At 52.5% G+C, this 17,596-nt stretch overlaps 1 pseudogene; it reads right to left on the bottom strand.

Moving 5' to 3' along the window:
* Nucleotides 1-2,644: 2,644 nt before the first annotated feature.
* Nucleotides 2,645-17,596, bottom strand: part of LOC133355966 (myosin-7-like) — a 45,033-nt pseudogene continuing 30,081 nt past the window's right edge.

The raw sequence follows: 17,596 nt of genomic DNA, 5'->3' as shown, positions 1-17,596 counted from the left end.
GACCACCCACCACCACCTAGCAACTCGTGTTGCCTTGTTCCTCCTCCTCCACCACCACCACCTAGCAACTCGTGTTGCCTTGTTCCTCCACCACCACCACCACCTAGCAACACGTGTTGCCTTGTTCCTCCTCCACCACCACCTAGCAACTCGTGTTGCTTTGTTCCTCTCCCACCACCACCTAGCAACACGTGTTGCCTTGTTCCTCTCCCACCACCACCTAGCAACTCGTGTTGTCTTGTTCCTCCTCCATCACCACCTAGCAACTCGTGTTGTCTTGTTCCTCCTCCACCACCTAGCAACACGTGTTGCCTTGATCCTCTCCCACCACCACCTAGCAACTCGTGTTGTATTGTTCCTCCTCCCCCCCACCACCACCTAGCAACTCGTGTTGCCTTGTTCCTCCTCCTCCACCCCCACCACCACCTAGCAACACGTGTTGCCTTGTTCCTCTCCCACCACCACCTAGCAACTCGTGTTGCTTTGTTCCTCCTCCCCCCCCACCACCACCTAGCAACTCGTGTTGCCTTGTTCCTCCACCCCCACCACCACCACCTAGCAACTCGTGTTGCTTTGTTCCTCCTCCCCCCCCACCACCACCTAGCAACTCGTGTTGCTTTGTTCCTCCTCCCCCCCCACCACCACCTAGCAACTCGTGTTGCCTTGTTCCTCCTCCTCCACCCCCACCACCACCTAGCAACACGTGTTGCCTTGTTCCTCCACCACCACCACCTAGCAACTCGTGTTGTCTTGTTCCTCCTCCATCACCACCTAGCAACACGTGTTACCTTGTTCCTCTCCCACCACCACCTAGCAACACGTGTTGCCTTGTTCCTCCACCACCACCACCTAGCAACTCGTGTTGTCTTGTTCCTCCTCCATCACCACCTAGCAACACGTGTTACCTTGTTCCTCTCCCACCACCACCTAGCAACTCGTGTTGTATTGTTCCTCCCCCCACCACCACCTAGCAACACGTGTTGCCTTGTTCCTCCACCCCCACCACCACCTAGCAACTCGTGTTGCCTTGTTCCTCCTCCTCCACCCCCACCACCACCTAGCAACACGTGTTGCCTTGTTCCTCCACCCCCACCACCACCTAGCAACTCGTGTTGCCTTGTTCCTCCTCCTCCACCCCCACCACCACCTAGCAACACGTGTTGCCTTGTTCCTCCACCACCACCAGAATATGAATGTACACCGGAGGAATCCGATGAGCTGTAAAGCTCTTTTTCACAGACGCCCAGTTGGGGCGGGTCAGAACGTTACAGCGACAAACGGTACAAACACATCATAGGAGTGCAATGGAAAGGTAAACAAATCACTAGAAATATAAATATAGAAAACTAACTAATTTTTATTTTCCCGTGGGTGGTGTTCTTGGGTAATTGTTGCTGTCTGCTAAAATGTGCTTACGAGATGTCATTTCCACGAATTACACGAAACAAAAGGAAACGCATTTATTATTTACTATCGTTTTTTCAACTGCTGCTCTGGGAACTCCAAATCAAGTTCCAGCGGTCGAACCATGCGGCAGTAGCAGCAGTAGTCGTAGTAGCAGTAGCAGCAGGAGTAGCAGCAGCAGTAGTAGCAACAGTAGCAGCAGCAGTAGTAGCAGCAGTAGTAGTAGCAGCAGTAGCAGCAGCAGCAGTAGCAGCAGGAGTAGCAGCAGCAGTAGTAGCAAGCAGTAGCAGCAGCAGCAGTAGCAGCAGCAGCAGCAGTAGTAGCAGCAGAGTAGTAGCACGTAGCAGCAGCAGTAGTAGCAGTAGCGCAGCAGTAGCAGCAGCAGTAGTAGCAACAGTAGCAGCAGCAGTAGTAGCAGCAGCAGTAGCAGCAGGAGTAGCAGCAGCAGTAGTAGCAACAGTAGCAGCAGCAGTAGTAGCAGCAGCAGTAGCAGCAGGAGTAGCAGCAGCAGTAGTAGCAACAGTAGCAGCAGCAGTAGTAGCAGCAGTAGCAGCAGCAGCGTAGCAGCAGCAGTAGTAGCAGGAGTAGCAGCAGCAGCAGTATCAGCGCGTCTGTCCATGTGACGTTCACGAGGGTACCCTCGAGAGAGCAGGCTCGTGTTATTGTGAAATGAAGGCGAGGGGCATCAGAACGTTTTTTTGTCCAGATGTTTATTTTCAACCACACAATGAGGATAACAACCGCATGCAAAACACAAACTATCCCCGAGTGGTACCACTGTCACCTCCAACCAACGAAGAGAATAATTTCTAATGTTTAACCATTGCATGCCGTCGTTTCAACATCTGGGATTCGTAAGCTTGAAGCGATGATTACCGCAAAGCGCTCGCTCTAGCACGGCGGTGTGCCACGCGTTACAAAAGTTGTATTTCGATTTAAAGTTTTCGTGACTGCAGGGATTCATCTTCTTGGTTCTTTCGGTAAAGTCACGTAGAAGGGAAATAATAAAATAATAAAACATAATAAAATAATTCTCACGACGTTTCGGCCACAACGCAAGCAGCCGTCCTCAGGTGAAGAAAAAATAAAACATTAAAAAATAATTCTCACGACGTTTCGGCAACAACGCAAGCAGCCGTCCTCAGGTGAAGAATGACCTGAGGACGGCTGCTTGCGTTGTGGCCGAAACGTCGTGAGAATTATTTTATTATGTTTTATCTTTATTATTTTATTACTTCCCTTCTACGTGACTTTACCGAAAGAACCAAGAAAACAAAAGTCGTGTCGCGTGTGGCACGTGCTGTTCGCTTGCCGGCTTGCACGGTGAATAATTATATACCAACTGTAAGCGCGTGTAATCGATGAGCATCTTTTAGCAGGAATATTCATAATCGTTGCTTATTCTACGAAGATGGAATGGCAAATCCTTCCTCTCTGTCCCCGGCCATGTGTCCATTTGCAGGTCCCCGGCTCAATCGCCACCCATCCTGCCTCATCGCGAGCTTTCTTCGCTTTGCCGCACGGCGTCTTTCTCCAACCCTCCTCCCAAGTTGTCCAGCAGCATCGATCCGAATATTTATTGTCACGGGAGGAATCCGATGAGATGTGAAGCTCTTTTTCACGGCAACTTTACCTTTCCCGTCTCTTGGCCTCTTTCCCAGCATCCTTCATTCCGGAACTTCCTTTGTCAAACGTTCACCGCCTCGAGTGGCCAATCCACATGTTGCCATGTTTATTTAAATTCTCATTCAGCTTCCTTCCTCCCCTCTCTGAAGCTGCTCTAAAAAGTTCATTGTGTTGTCTCTCCATTGCTCTTGTTGCTCAACGCGACACTCAACTCGCATCTCAAGATACTTGCAGTCCTCGCTCTTTCTTTTCTCCGAGTCTCTTAAGTTTCTACCTCATGCAGAACTACTTCTCCACGCTGAAAACATCCTTCCAAAACTTCCAAAAAATCCTTCTCAAACGCACCACCCAGGGACTGCTCCCTCAAGGCAAAAATTAATCTGTTGCCGGTTGCCGTGAAAGCCGGTCATCGCTGGAACTGCCCCGTGGTTTAGGTCACTGGGCATGTCGCCTGCTTGACTACTCTTGAGTGTTATGTTTGTGAAACCGTACATAATAGCGGGTCCTCTAACTACAGTACTGTAATTCTAGATTTGAAACTTTCGTGACAGCAAAGATTCATATTCTTAGGTTTTTTCGGTTAAGTCACGTAAGTAAAACATCAAAATAAAAATAAAATAATACAGTACTGTAGCAGAGACAAACACGCACACACACACCAGGGCCAGATTCATATTTTGCCGATACGGTCAAATTGCTTCACCTTTACCGATTTGACCCCGTTGTCACTTGGCAGTCACGCGGTCTCGGACGTACGTTTTAAACGTATACAAAAAATCGAGTATCTGTTAGTATAATCATTAAGTGGCTTTTTTCACTTTGGATAAGATGTGTCGAACAATTAGGACTCGGAGATAAATGTGTCCGCCTTTTTTGATACGGGAGAAATGTTTGAAAAATGGGCGTCGGACGTACTAAGACGAAATTACTTTTTGGAGTATTTTTTTATTTTTACGTCGTCTTAAAATATTTTTTGTTATTGACTGAGGTCGTTGACCGATAATAATTTGTATTTTTTATGGAACTGCCCCGGTGGTAATGGAGACGTGGGTACGTCGTTGTCAAGAATTGGACGGACGGGAGGCTTTCTTTGAATGTAGCCCCCCCAACCCCCGCTTGCTTGCAGATGCTCCGCTGAATCTTCTCTCTGGAGCCGCTGGTCACTCTTTACTCGTCGTGTTTCTGAAGAACAGAGGTTGGGGAACGAGGAAAGAATTCGGTTTGGTTTTACATTTAGAAAAAAACATTTGCGACCTCTGGAATGCAAGTTGCGTGTGCCCACCATAGCATTCCCTACAAACTTGTTATGCGGATAATTACGTAAATCTCCCTGGATAGAAACCATGCCTAACTCTGCCGGCACAGCAGGACGTGTGCTTCGTGTAAGAAGTCACAGATGTTCCTACTGGACATCTGGTGAAAAAGACCTTCATAGCTGATTGAATTGATAAATATTCTGATTCTGAAGTACAAACGAGCGCTCGCCGTTTTCTCCGCAGATGCATTTAGTTGCATCGGAAAGGAGAGACCCGTACACTCGATTTCAAGTTCGGTGTGCTAAACCATAACACACCACTGCAGTATTCTCAAATCATTTTCACCATATTATTTCAGGGAATCCTCTAGTTACGAACATTTGACTTACGAACTTTCAGAGATACGAACAAACCCGTCCAAATGTCCATATGTCCAGTTGCCTGTTCAGACCAAGAGTCTAAAGTTCCAACCGACATGCAATAGATGGCGGTGGTGGCATCTACATCTGCAGAACGTGAAGAACCAGTGGCATCTACATCTACAGAACGTGAAGAACCAGTGGCATATACATCTACAGAACGGGAAGAAGCAGTGGCATCTACATCTGCAGAACATGAAGAACCAGTGGCATCTACATCTGCAGAACATGAAGAACCAGTGGCATCTACATCTGCAGAACGTGAAGAACCAGTGGCATCTACATTTGCGTAACATGAAGAACCAGTGGCATCTACATCTACAGAACGTGAAGAACCAGTGGCATATACATCTACAGAACGGGAAGAAGCAGTGGCATCTACATCTGCAGAACATGAAGAACCAGTGGCATCTACATCTGCAGGACATGAAGAACCAGTGGCATCTACATCTGCAGAACGTGAAGAACCAGTGGCATCTACATTTGCGTAACATGAAGAACCAGTGGCATCTACATCTGCAGAACATGAAGAACCAGTGGCATCTACATCTGCAGAACGTGAAGAACCAGTGGCATCTACATTTGCGTAACATGAAGAACCAGTGGCATCTACAGGAGATTATACAACTGTTAAAGCCATTCCCCGTGTTTAGTGTCCACGCCGTACAACATGTTTGGAGTCGATGGGAGTAAAGTTGTACTTAGGACCAAATCGACCTACGAACAGACCTCTGGAACCTAACTCGCTCGTTTAGTAGAGGAGTCCCTGTTACTGTAAGAACAAAACAACCTCAACTCTGGTGTGGGCTCACCTTCGTGACCACGTCTCGCGATTTGCTGCGAATCTTGTTGACCTGCGTCTCTGCCATGTCGGCTCGCTCCGCCGCGTCGTCCAGCTCGTGCTGCAGCTTCCGATACTTGGACAAGTTGCTGTTGGCGATCTCCTCCTGGAGACGCAGCCAACGTGGCACACGAACACACAGAGGGGCCGGCCGCTCGGTTTCACGCGAGGTCCACCCGGGCTCGGGATGATTATTTATTTGCTTCCCAAACGGCGGCCCAGACAAAACGACTGATATGGCAGCAGGAAACGTTACACGGGTGGCGGGGGAGGTGGAGGGTTTACGGGGGTTTGCATAGAACCGGCCGGTACGACGGCAGCCAGCGCGTTACATGGGAGAAGGGAGGGTTCACAGGCGTTGCGTAGAACAAACGTCGGGAAATGTTACGAACGAAGAATTACGCACAATGGAAAAATCCTGGCTAGGGATCGAAATATCATGAAGTATTACACTCGTGAGAAGAGCGTAGTGTGTGGCATTTAATATAGCGAGGGTCAGAATGAGTTGGGGGTCAGGCGAGTGGTGAGTGTCTGATGAGAGGTCGGGTGGGGAGCATCTCGGCACAAGGTACTCACAGCTTCTTCGGAATGCCGCTTGTAGCTTTTCACTTTATGCTGCAGTTTTTCGATGAGGCCTTGCATTCGTGACAAGTTTTTCCGGTCCTCTTCAGCCTTAAATTGGACATTGCGTCGGTGATTTAATCGGCAACAGGGTCGTGATTATAATGAAATGTACAGGGTGATCCGTTTCTAGATACTCCACTAATATATATTGATTGCAGAAAACACCTTTATTTTAAAAGCTTCTACAATCTCAATAGGCTCATTCGAAAGGAGAGGGGGAAAAATACGCGGACTCAAATGCTTGTGAATTTTATCTGTGGCGGGGGGGGGGGGGGGGTGATTGGTGGTGTAGCGGTAAGCGCTACGCTGCGCTACGAACCTGGCACTCCGAGTTCGATTCCTGCTCACGGACAACACCAGTGACGATTATTTGAACCGGTCCTGGGCCTCCCCTCGGTCGACTCAGCCTCAAATGAGTACCTGGTGCAGTGTTCAATCATCGCCACTGGGGAGACAACGGGAGGCGGGCGTGGTGCTGGCCACCCACCCCCTCGTGTGCCGTGCCGGCCTTCATAGGCGCTCACTAACAGCACTTGCCCCAACAGTCTGTTAATGACTATATGGGGGATCTTTGTATTTGGGGGTGTCCGGACCCACCCCCCACCCACCCCAGAATCCCCGCGGCGGCTGTGCCCATGGTGACGAGGGCAAGTACCTGGTAGGTGAGCTCCTTCATCCGACGCTCGTACTTCCGGAAACCCTTCAGGGCTTCGGCCCCTTTCCTCTGCTCCATCTCCAGCTCATTGTCCAGCTCCCGCACCTGTGGGATGGAGAGCGGCTGTCGGTAAGCGCCTATGAAGGTCGGCGCGAGGGCTGAGCTTCTCGTTTAATATCCCGATGATGATGATCCTAGAAGGCAATCTCCAGCGAAACATCGTGCAGAACGGCGGTGGAAATGTCGCCTGCTCTTCAGCATTCCTCGTCCGGTTTCGCTGATGAACCAAATCCGATTGGCAAATTTGTCCACGCGATGACTTTATTTTTCATTGGATCTGTCGGGTGGTGGAGGTTTACAGTTAAACATTTGGGGTATTCCTGCTACTACCCACGAGTATATTATGGATGAGGTAGGCCTAGTCCTAGTCACTAGTTAAGTGACAAGGCATTCCTTGACGCAGGCCATCCATTACCAGTCAGTCGGCCTGTCGCTCGACACGACGCGTCGCTCATCAAAAACGCTGTCGCGCGGAAGCCTTTCTGTTCCGCACATATACATCGTGCGTGGATTCGGAAGCCGTCGCCGCCGCCGCCCGACCCTCAGTCTCACCCTGCCCTCCAGCTTCTGGATCTGCTTCCTGCCGCCTTTGAGCGCGATCTGCTCGGCCTCCTCCAGCCGGTGCTGCAGGTCCTTCAGCGTCTGCTCCGCGTTCCTCTTCACGCGCTCCAGGTGAGCGCTCGTGTCCTGCTCCTTCTTCAGCTCCTCGGCCATCATCGACGCCTGCCCACGGACCGTCGTCACACGACGTCGCAGCAACGTCACAACGACGTCACAATGTCGTCACAATGACGTCACAATGTCAGGCGCAGACCTCCCCCAGTTACCGAACAAACGGGGCCCATCGCATAAAATTTGGGTTCGCGCTGACATTTGGCTAAATTCCAGCACTGAATTAAATACAAATCCTTTTCAACCATCGTGCAGTGGAACATCACTCTCATATTGCAGAGCAGGTGAGTAAATGCTGCCGTATTTTGTCTTTGGACCAGAGGTTACTTTTTATTTTGTTTTTTTCCATCAGGTAAGGCCCCACTGAGCTATGTATCTCTTTTTCAGAAGCGACCTAGCTATCACAAATGATAGCTCAACGAAATTGATGTATCATCATGTGGAAAGGTATAGCAGCAGCCAAATACTCTAAACACGTGATGTTTATTCTAAATGTGGAGGGAAAAACCGGCGAGGGAGTTAACATCCCACCACCGTGGCGCCCAGAGGTAGCTCTGTTACGTCCGCTTCCACGAAGGGGATTCGTGCGCCCAGCGACAAACCCCCAAAACGGACTTTCTGTCTCCCGACTCAACGTCGATGAACACGACGGTGATGAAACCGACGACCAAGATAATTTAAGAGCAAACGATGCTCGTCGCGTGAAGCGGTGGGGGCGGGGGGTGTGGTGTTTTGGGGGGGGGGCACTCACGTCCGTGATGGCCTTGTGGGCCTTGTCCTCGGCGTTGCGACACTCCTGGATGGCCTCCTCCAGCTCGCCCTGCAGCTGAGAGGCATCCGTCTCCAGCTTCCTCTTCTGGCCTATCAGGGACGTGTTCTGCGGGCCGGAGACACGCGCAGTGCTCGTGAACGGCAAATTTGGCGGATTACGAAATTGGCCTTGGCAAATCCTTTCTTTTTTCTTTCTATGAATTACCTTAATGAAATAAATATGTAAATGCGCTTTTGAAATACTTGACAATTACTATAATAACACCGCAAAAAATTGGTTATAATAAACGTTAAGTAAATAAAAAAGTATTAAATAGAGGAGCGGGAGGTAGGCAGTGGAGGGTGGGGAGTGGGGGGTGGGGGGGCGGTTGGGGGGTGGGGGGGGCGGTTGGGGGGTGGGGGGGCGGTTGGGGGGTGGGGGGGCGGTTGGGGGGTGGGGGGGGCAGGGGTTGGGGGGTGGGAGGTGGGTGGGCCGGCACCTGCGAGTGGAGGAGGTTGACGCGCTCGGTGGCCTCCAGCAGCTCCTGCTCGGCGAGGCGGCGCCCTCGCTCTGTCTGGTCGAGCGCCGAGCGCAGCTCCTCCAGCTCGGCCACCAGCAGGGCGCTGCGCCGCTCCACGGCCGCCACCTGCTCCTTGTAGTCCTCGCCCTCCCGCAGCGCGTCGTCCAGCTGCACTTGCAGCTCCTGCACGGCCGCACGCGCGGAACCGCCACGGCCGCCGTCACCGCCAACGCCGCCCCCCTCGTGAGAGTCCAGGCGACGCAGGAGATCCCTGGGCGTCGATATCCCCCGGCCTGAAGCTCACGGGGCCGCAACCCCTGAACCACTGATGCGGATAATTTAAAAACTCTCCAGCAGTCCGTGACGACTGTGGTCGCCACCCAGAACTGACCGTGGAACGTTTGACGACTCGATGCCCGATACATAAATTTGAAGGAGGCCTATAACACCTTAATATACAGAGGACCGCAGAGCTTGAGAATCCATAGGTTTTTTTCGGTGAGATCACGCAAATGTAAATGTGTCATTAAACCCGCCACCACCCAACACAGCCAATCAAAAAGGTTTATCACGTAAAATAAACATGCCAATTCGCTACTAATACAACACACCGGTGTTTTGGAGACTAAACCCACGACACTTTGATTTACAATTCGAGGTTTAACGACACGTTTATATTTACGTGATCTAACCCAAAAAAAACCTCTTATGGATAATATTGGTTGGCAAAGCTTACGCGTTAAACAGAGCTTGAGAAATCGCTGCCGTTCCTGCTTTATCCGTGGTTCTTCATGCTTCCTGAGTCGTCGCCTCCTCTCTCGAATAATGTGCGCTTTAAAAGTCCAAACGATCATCGGAGTGATGCACCACTCCGCTACTCGTGACGCAATCATCCGGCTCGAGCACCTCCAAGTAAAACGATAGCCGCTGCTCTACGTCCACATCGGCCGTAGCTGGAAGACTTGGCCCCTGTTGCGTCAATCCGCTGCTGGATGAAGGCCCTGCCTATCTCCCCGCATAGTTGTGAGCAGCGTGGGGGGGGGATTGTGTGGGTCAAGCGAATAAAAGCCCTCTCGAGGTGCCGTGCCAAGTTCAACTCCTGATCGGCGGAGGTGGGGAGGGGGCGGTTGTCCTCATGCACACCCCTTTTGTGTCCACATGCCGTGTGAGGTCGCTTAAACCACATTTGACCGTGCTGCCAGTGATGATTGTTGCTGTAGGCTGCCGTGCAGTCACGGTCGCCCATCCCCAGCGCTACCCAGGCTCAACTCCGCTCCCCCGTCTCCCGACCGCCGCCGTTACCTTCAGCTGGCCCTGCAGGGCACGCGTGAGCTTCTGGAACTCGACGGCCTGGCGGTTGGCGTGGTCGAGGTGGATCTCCATCTCGTTCAGGTCCCCCTCCATCTTCTTCTTGAGGCGCACCGCCTCGTTCTTGACCTTCGCCTCCGCATCCATCGCCGTCTGCATGGCCTCCACCGCCCTTTGGTGGTTGCGTCTGCGGGGAGCCCGCGCCGTGGTAGGGGAGCGGTTAGCGCGCGCTGCACTACGAACCCAGCGATTCCCGCTCGCCGGTGAGGATTATCTGAACCGGTCCTGGGCCTCCTCTAGGTCGACTCAACCTCAAATGAGTACCTGGTGCGGTGTGTAAACATCGCCACTCGGGAGACAAAGGCGGTCAGGCGTGGTGCTGGCCACCCACTCCGTCGTGTGTCGTGCCGGCCTTCATAGGTGCTCGCTAACAGCACTTGCCCCAACGGTCTGTTGAGGCTACACGGGGGAATCTTTGTCTTTGTAGCCGACCATGCTATTACGTATGTTGAACTTCTTTTCGCACTGTACGTAGCCTAACCGTGCTTATTGGAGGTACATTAAATTTCGAATGTGGTGAACAAACAGTAAAACATCGAGTGAACAGCTGCTCACTGAAATGAACTCCGCATCTCCTGGAAGCGTTTCACTGGGTGTCAAAAGTTAGCATCACAATGTGACGTTGCTGTTCGTCCATACGATATCATCACTGTTGGTCACCGTCAGTCACCGACAACCACCGTAATTCGAACGCCCCGTAAAGATTTTATCAAAGTCCTCGTCTGTGGGTTTCTTTGTAATAATTCTCTCAGTCGAGTTGGACCAGAGGCAATAAACATTTATCCCCCTTTTCGACAGCCCTGATCTTGACCTGAGGACGGCTGCTTGAGTTGTGACCGAAACGTCGTGAGAATTATTTGATTATGTTTTATTATTATTATTTTATTATTTCCCTTCTACGTGACTTTACCGAAAGAACCAAGAAGATGAATCCCTGTAGTCACGAAAGCTTTAAATCGAAATTTTACATTTATCCCGCTCCATATCGTCAGGTCGGCCTATAGATATTTATCTTTTGACGAACGCCGGCACCTCAGGTTTTCGATCTCCTCCTCCTTCTCAGCGATCTTCCGGTCGACGTCGCCCTTCACATGGTTCAGCTCCAGCTGCAGGTGCAGGCTCTTGCCCTCCTCGTGTTCGAGAGCGCCCTGGGGAGGGGCACACAACAACAGCGCCCGGTCGGTCGTTGTTGTTGATAATGACGAGGGGGGATGGTGGGAGAGAGGGGACACCGGGGGAAAACAACTTTCTACAACCGAGATTGCGTCGTGGCCAAACGAGGACCTTTGGTCGCGTTATGCTACAAATGCCGACATCGATGTTGGTGCAGACTCGGGACGGTGCCGCACCTACTGACGTTCGTTATTGATGCGTATTTATGCACGTTGAACTTCTTTCGCACCGTACGTAGCCAACCGTGCTCATCGGAGGTTGCGACTTGCTGCCAATGTTGTTGTGGTACGCTGGCGTTAGCACACCGCGCGATGAACATCGTGCCGATTACTACCAACCCGTCACTGACCGGCGTGGTGAAGTATGCTCAGAGAACCCCCGTGATCAACGAGGCAAAGGATTTCCTTAGTCCAACAGTGGAGTGAGTGCTGTAAATTATTGTTATGAATTAATTTGTATTTAATTGTGGTCGTGAAGATCCTGGTGATAATGCTGCTGGTAATAATAACGCTGCTGCTGCTGATGATGATTGAGATGCTCCTAGTTGTCATGAGAGCGATGACCGCGGTGATGAGGATGATTATTCTTATTCCGCATCACCTCTGCCTCTTCCAGCGCTGCTTGGACATCCAACTTTTCTTGCTCTGTTTGTTTTTTCATCTTCTCCAATTCGTGAATGTTCTTTCCGAGTTCCCCAAGCTGCTCCGTGAGGTCTCCAATCTCCTCTATAAACAAACAAAGACTCGCGGCTCAAAGCGCAACGGAGAGAGCGCTCGCTCGCGAGCTCCTCATTCGCTCGCTCCCATGAAAGGGGGCTTTCAAATATCAAACACATGTTCGCGTAAGGGGCAATGCTTTTCTTAAAGCCACAGAAATGTGATTTGCACGCGTGACTAATACCAAACTTTAATTAACAGTGGGTGACCACGTGGCACCGTGGGAGGTCAGGGCGCTGAGCGGGGCCCACCGCCGAGGCCCTCGGCAAAGAATCGGGAATCCGATTATTTATATATTTATATACTGGAGGAATCCGATGAGCTGTAAAGCTCTTTTTCACGGATGTCCAAATGGTAGCCAGCCGCCAGCGATTTAAACCCGGGTGGTCGCGTGTAGCCGTGTTGATGGTCTCAACCCAGAAGGATTTTTTTTCAAAACAAAATAAACCAGCCACCATCAATTTCAATTTGGTTCTGCACTGAATCTTCCTGCCGTCCAGAATTGAGAATGTCACCAAAAATTCCGTTCGACTGTCGTGCAGCGAACGTTGGCTTCGTCCTATGGCTCTGTGGTAACCTTTCCGGGTCTTACCGCGCAGGAAGCTTCTTCGGGAACGCGAATCGAGGAGAGCTTGCTTTCTTTCCCCTCGATTGTGGAGCGAACCGTCGGACATCGCGCCGATCGACATCAGCAACGACATCGAGTGGCGGTTACGGCCAGAATTACACACCGCATCGCAGAGACGCAGAGCACAACCGCGAAAACCCCCCCCACCCAACATTAGCATCACCATCATCAGCCTCATCAGCACCTTGCAGGTTCTTGTTCTCACGCTTGACCGTCTCCAGGTTGTCCAGGGCCTCCTCGTACGCGTTCTTCAGCTTGAAGAGCTCCGTGCCGAGACTGCGAGCCTCCTTCTGCGATCCCTCCAGCTCGCACCGCTGCTCCTCGTGCTTCTGCCTCCACTCGGCGAGCACCTTGTCGAAGCTGCGCTGCTTCTTGTCGAGGGCGGCCGCCACCGCGTTGGAGCGCTCCACGTCCACCATGACGTCCTCCAGTTCGTTCTGCAGACGCTGCTTGGTCTTCTCGAGCGACGCGCACTTGGCGTTGGCGGCCTCCACCGCCTCCTCCGCCTCCTGGAGTCGGGCCGCGAGCTTCTTCCTGGACGCGCGGGCGGGTACAAAATGAAACGAAAGCGGCCGTCGTCGTCATCGGCCTCGGTCGATTCCCCGCCACCCTGCCGGACGAAGGCATCCCCCGAGCCGCTGCTCGCCCCCCACCCCCTTACCCCCCTGTCCCCCCCCTACCCCCCCTGCCCCCCCCCCCCCCCGGCAGCGCCTACTATGTGTGCCCTCACTTGGCCTCCTCCAGCTCCTCGGTGCGCTGGATGGCGTCCGTCTCGTACTTGGTCCTCCACTGCGCCACCTCGCCGTTGGCCTTGGACAGCGCCCGCTGGAGCTCCGCCCGGGCCTCCTGCTCCTCCTCGTACTGCTCGCGCAGCAGGTCGCAGTCGTGGCGCGACGACTGCACCGCGTGCGCCAGCGCCGTCTTGGCCTGCGTGCCGGCGGGCGGGGGGGGGGGACAGTGGAGGAACGAGGAGATGGTGGAGATGCATCATCATCATCATCGTCACTCAGCTTGATACCGCACGCTTTCGCGAGTGGTCAAACAAGTCGAGGGCACGGTTGAACGCGTCACGCGGGTCGTAGCGCACGTCACGGCGGCGTCGTAACGCGACGGACGATTTAACGAAGCGCCCGCCGGGGTGTGCGTGGAGCGGATGTCGCGCGTGCCGGCGGCGGCGTCGTGGTCGTTGTGTGCTTGAGATGGGGGGTTGTGCTGCAATTTTCAAACTCTCTCAAACCCCCACCCTGCCCCTTGCCCCGCGTGTGTGATAGATTTCAGATGAAACAATGTGACCGTGTGGGGGAGCAGATCATGCTCCTCAGATTAGCACGGTCGGCTACGTACGGTGCGAACTAAGTTCTACCCTCCCCTCCTGGAAATCTGGTAAAAAAAAGAGCTTCATAGCTCATCGGAGTCCTCCTGGAAAATAAATATTACGGTTCTGAAAATACTTCCATACATTCCATAGCTGCGATGCAATCGCAGGAAAGGCCCTGTCACCGCCATCATCGCTACCGCGATCGTCCTCGTCGTCCTCGTCAGCACCGATCGATCCGCTGCTGGATGAAGGCCTCCCCAAGCCGCCCCCCCGCCCCCGTCCCCTAAATGCCTCACCTTGATTTCCTCCTCGAGGTGCCTCCTGAGTTCCTCGACTTGCTGAGTGAAGGAACACTTCCCCCTGGTCAGCTGGCTCACCATCGCGTCTCTCTCCTCCAGCTGTCTGCCCATCTCGCCTGTCGGGGAGCCGGGCGGTTAAGAGCAGCAGCAGCAGCAGGTCGGAGTCAACGCAATCGTCATCATCGTTATCGTCGTTTGTTGTTGGAGTCACAGTTCAGTCGACGACGACATGTGGGGTTTTAGTGAAAGCGGAGTTCACGCAGTCATTCTTTTAGTTCGGTCAACGTATGCGGTCACGCATTCAGTTGGACGCTCTTCGTGCATAGAAGTTGACGTGTGGGGAGTGCAATAACCCCCTACGCCAATCGTTGAATTGAGTCAAATATGTACTGATAACACGTGTGTCTTTTGAACGTGTCCGTCAATCCCAGCCAGCCAGCAAAACTTTGAATCATATATAGAGCCCTATTAGGAAGCCACTGGAGCTATGCACTTTAAAATCTAGATTGACAACTCATTTCTTTAGAACTGCTTTTTGTGTTTAGTTTATTGTCCTTCCCCCGCACCTCCGATTAGCTCGTTTGGCTACATACGGTGTGGAAGAAGTTCAATCATACACATACATACAAAAGTACGTAAGACAAAATAACCATTGTTATCCACCCATGACGCTCGCAATTCTCCTGTTTACTTATGTCGGTGGCCATGAGCCCTTCTCCGGCGATAGGAGTTCAACGTGCATTCGTACGTGCGTGAGACACAGTACGATAGCGCCGATGTTACCCTTCTCGTTGTTCTCGAGCGCAGTGCTGTCCCTAGTGAGTGTACTCGGGGTGGGGGCGGAGTGGCCGTGGTACCGTTTTCGGTCTCGAGCTTTGCTTTCTGCGAGGAGAGCTCCGTGACCTGACGCTGCAGCTCGTCCACATTCGCTTTGGCCTCGTGCAGCTGGTCCTCGAACGTGTGGGCGAGCTTCTCCGCGTTTGCCTGCGGGGCGAAACGCGACGCGCGCCACCAAGCGCCACCAAGCCCGCAGAGAAGCGCGTCGCCTCGGGGTCTCTCCTCTTGTTGGTGTTGGTGTACGGTGATTTTTTTCTGCAATATTTTGCTGTCTTTTCTTGGATTTTCTGTTTGCATTTAGTCACATAGTCACTTTAAGATGTTTTTTGTTCCTGTTTTTGTTTTTTGTTTGTTGCGGTTGCACCCGATTCAAGAGCCGAGTGGCTAACAGGGCTACACCTAATACATGAACTTGACCTTGTACCACCCCCTCGCGCGTCGTGCCCACCGTTTGGTTTGCCTTTTAGTTGTTGTCTAGTTTCGTTTTTTTCTATTAAATTAATTTTTTTACCTACGTGACTTTACCGAAAAAACCCAAGAGTATGAATCCTTGCAGTCACGAAAGCTTCAAATCTAGAATTCAAATCTAGAGTTTCGTTTCGCTCGGCGTGCAGCGATCCAGACGGTAGGTGTGAGACGTGCAATACATATGAGACGGTAGAACAGAGCGAGCGCGGAGGCCCAGGACCAGTTCAGATAATCGTCACTGGCGTTGGTTTGCCATGAGCCTGAATCGAAATCGGGTCGCCGGGTTCGTTCCAAAAAACAAAGCTCCCCCGTATCGCCTGAGCAGACTGCTGGGGCAAGTGCTGTTAGCGAGTAGCACCTACGCACTACCGCGCGCGCACGCAGCACAGCGGACGAGACGGCCATCCTCACCTTGCCCTTGGTGACCTGCTCGACGTTGGAGGCCAGGTCGTCCACCTCCATCTTGAGCTCGCTCCTCTCCTTCTCCAGCTTCTGCCTGACGCGCTGGAGGTTGTCCAGCTGCTCGCCCAGCTCGGCGGCGCCGTCCGCGTGCTTCTTGCGCAGCGCCGCCGCCGTCGCCTCGTGGCACAGCGCCGCCTCCTCCAGCTCGCGCCGCAGCTTCAGGAACTCGGCCTCGCGCCTCCTGGCCACCTCGAGCTGCAGGGCGCTGGCGCCGCCCGCCTCCTCCAGACGCTCGCGCAGCTCCTCGAGCTCGCGCGCCACCTCGGAGCGCTGCTTCTCCACCTTGGCGCGCCCCGCCCGCTCCGCCTCCAGCTCCTCCTCCAGCTGCTCGATGCGAGCCTTGGGGGGGGGGGGGGGGCGGTCGACGGAGAGGAGACGGTTGGCCGGCGGTGGCGCACAGGTTTGGAATACGTGAAACATTTTTGAAATTCGTGGGCGTCACGGTGGCTCGGAGATGTTAACTACCTCGCCTGGTATACGGTACAGAAATTGGACTAATCTCCATCTGTTTCCATCTGTACGGGGATTGAGTGTTGCTCCCCTCGCACGCGTGGGTTGTCCCTGGGCACTCTTGGTTCCGTCCCACGTGCATGAATGCTCAATTTAGCTCGAAACATCTTGGTACAAAGAGAACTGCAGAGCTTGGGCAATGCTTGGTAGTGCCGCCGGCTCACCGCCGTGTGGCTGCTGCCGCACGGCTGTGGCTCTTTGTGCTTCTGAGTCTCTGTCTTTGGGAGCGAGCAAAAAAACCTGTGTGGCAAGTTCCAAGCCTCAATAATTGTGATGATTGATTGTGAGTCAAAATGGACACCTGGAGTTCCTTGATCTTCTTCTGCAGCTGCCCAGCCAAGGCTTGCTCGTCATCCATCTTTGAGTTGAGCTGCGAAATTTCAAATTCTTTCCTGCAGGGGAAACGCAACACCAAATTCGTCCAACACATTAACACACGCAATATTACTTATTATATTTTAAGTGCGGCGAAGCACAGCAACAACTTAAGTATCAAGATGCGAAATGCAATTCCTAAGCTCCGGGGTAAACTTTTCCGTCACGACAAACCGTCGCGATCGCGACCACTTGACGTGGCCTCGCCACGTGAAACGTTGCATTGCACAATTGGGGCAGGCTCACTTCTTAAGCTTCTCATCCGTTTGTTGTTTGTCGTTTTCCAGATCCACGACGGATTCCTGCGTCAACTTGAGGTCTCCCTCGAGCTTCCGTTTGGCTCTCTCCAGCTCCATGCGGACCTTCTTCTCTTGCTCCAACGACCCTTCAAGCTTTTAAACAACAAACAAAAGCGTCAACCAGAAAGCCAAACAACATGATCTTAGCGCCAATTTATGAACCAAAAACAGTGATGGTGATAATAATAATAATGATGAATACAAATCATCTTTGCGTTCATCGGGCAATTAAGTATGATTACTTCCAACTTTTCCGAGACGTCTGGCCGCCCATGGAAGAGTAGGCCAAATACCCTCTCTGGAGGTGCAGGGTCT

The sequence above is a fragment of the Lethenteron reissneri genome, chromosome 52 (genome assembly GCF_015708825.2).
Source record: "Lethenteron reissneri isolate LAM-NWPU_2019-01 chromosome 52, ASM1570882v1, whole genome shotgun sequence".
Lineage (NCBI taxonomy): Eukaryota > Metazoa > Chordata > Hyperoartia > Petromyzontiformes > Petromyzontidae > Lethenteron > Lethenteron reissneri.
The sequence above is the reverse complement of the archived record's forward strand: the minus strand, read 5'-3'. Positions and strand labels throughout refer to the sequence as shown.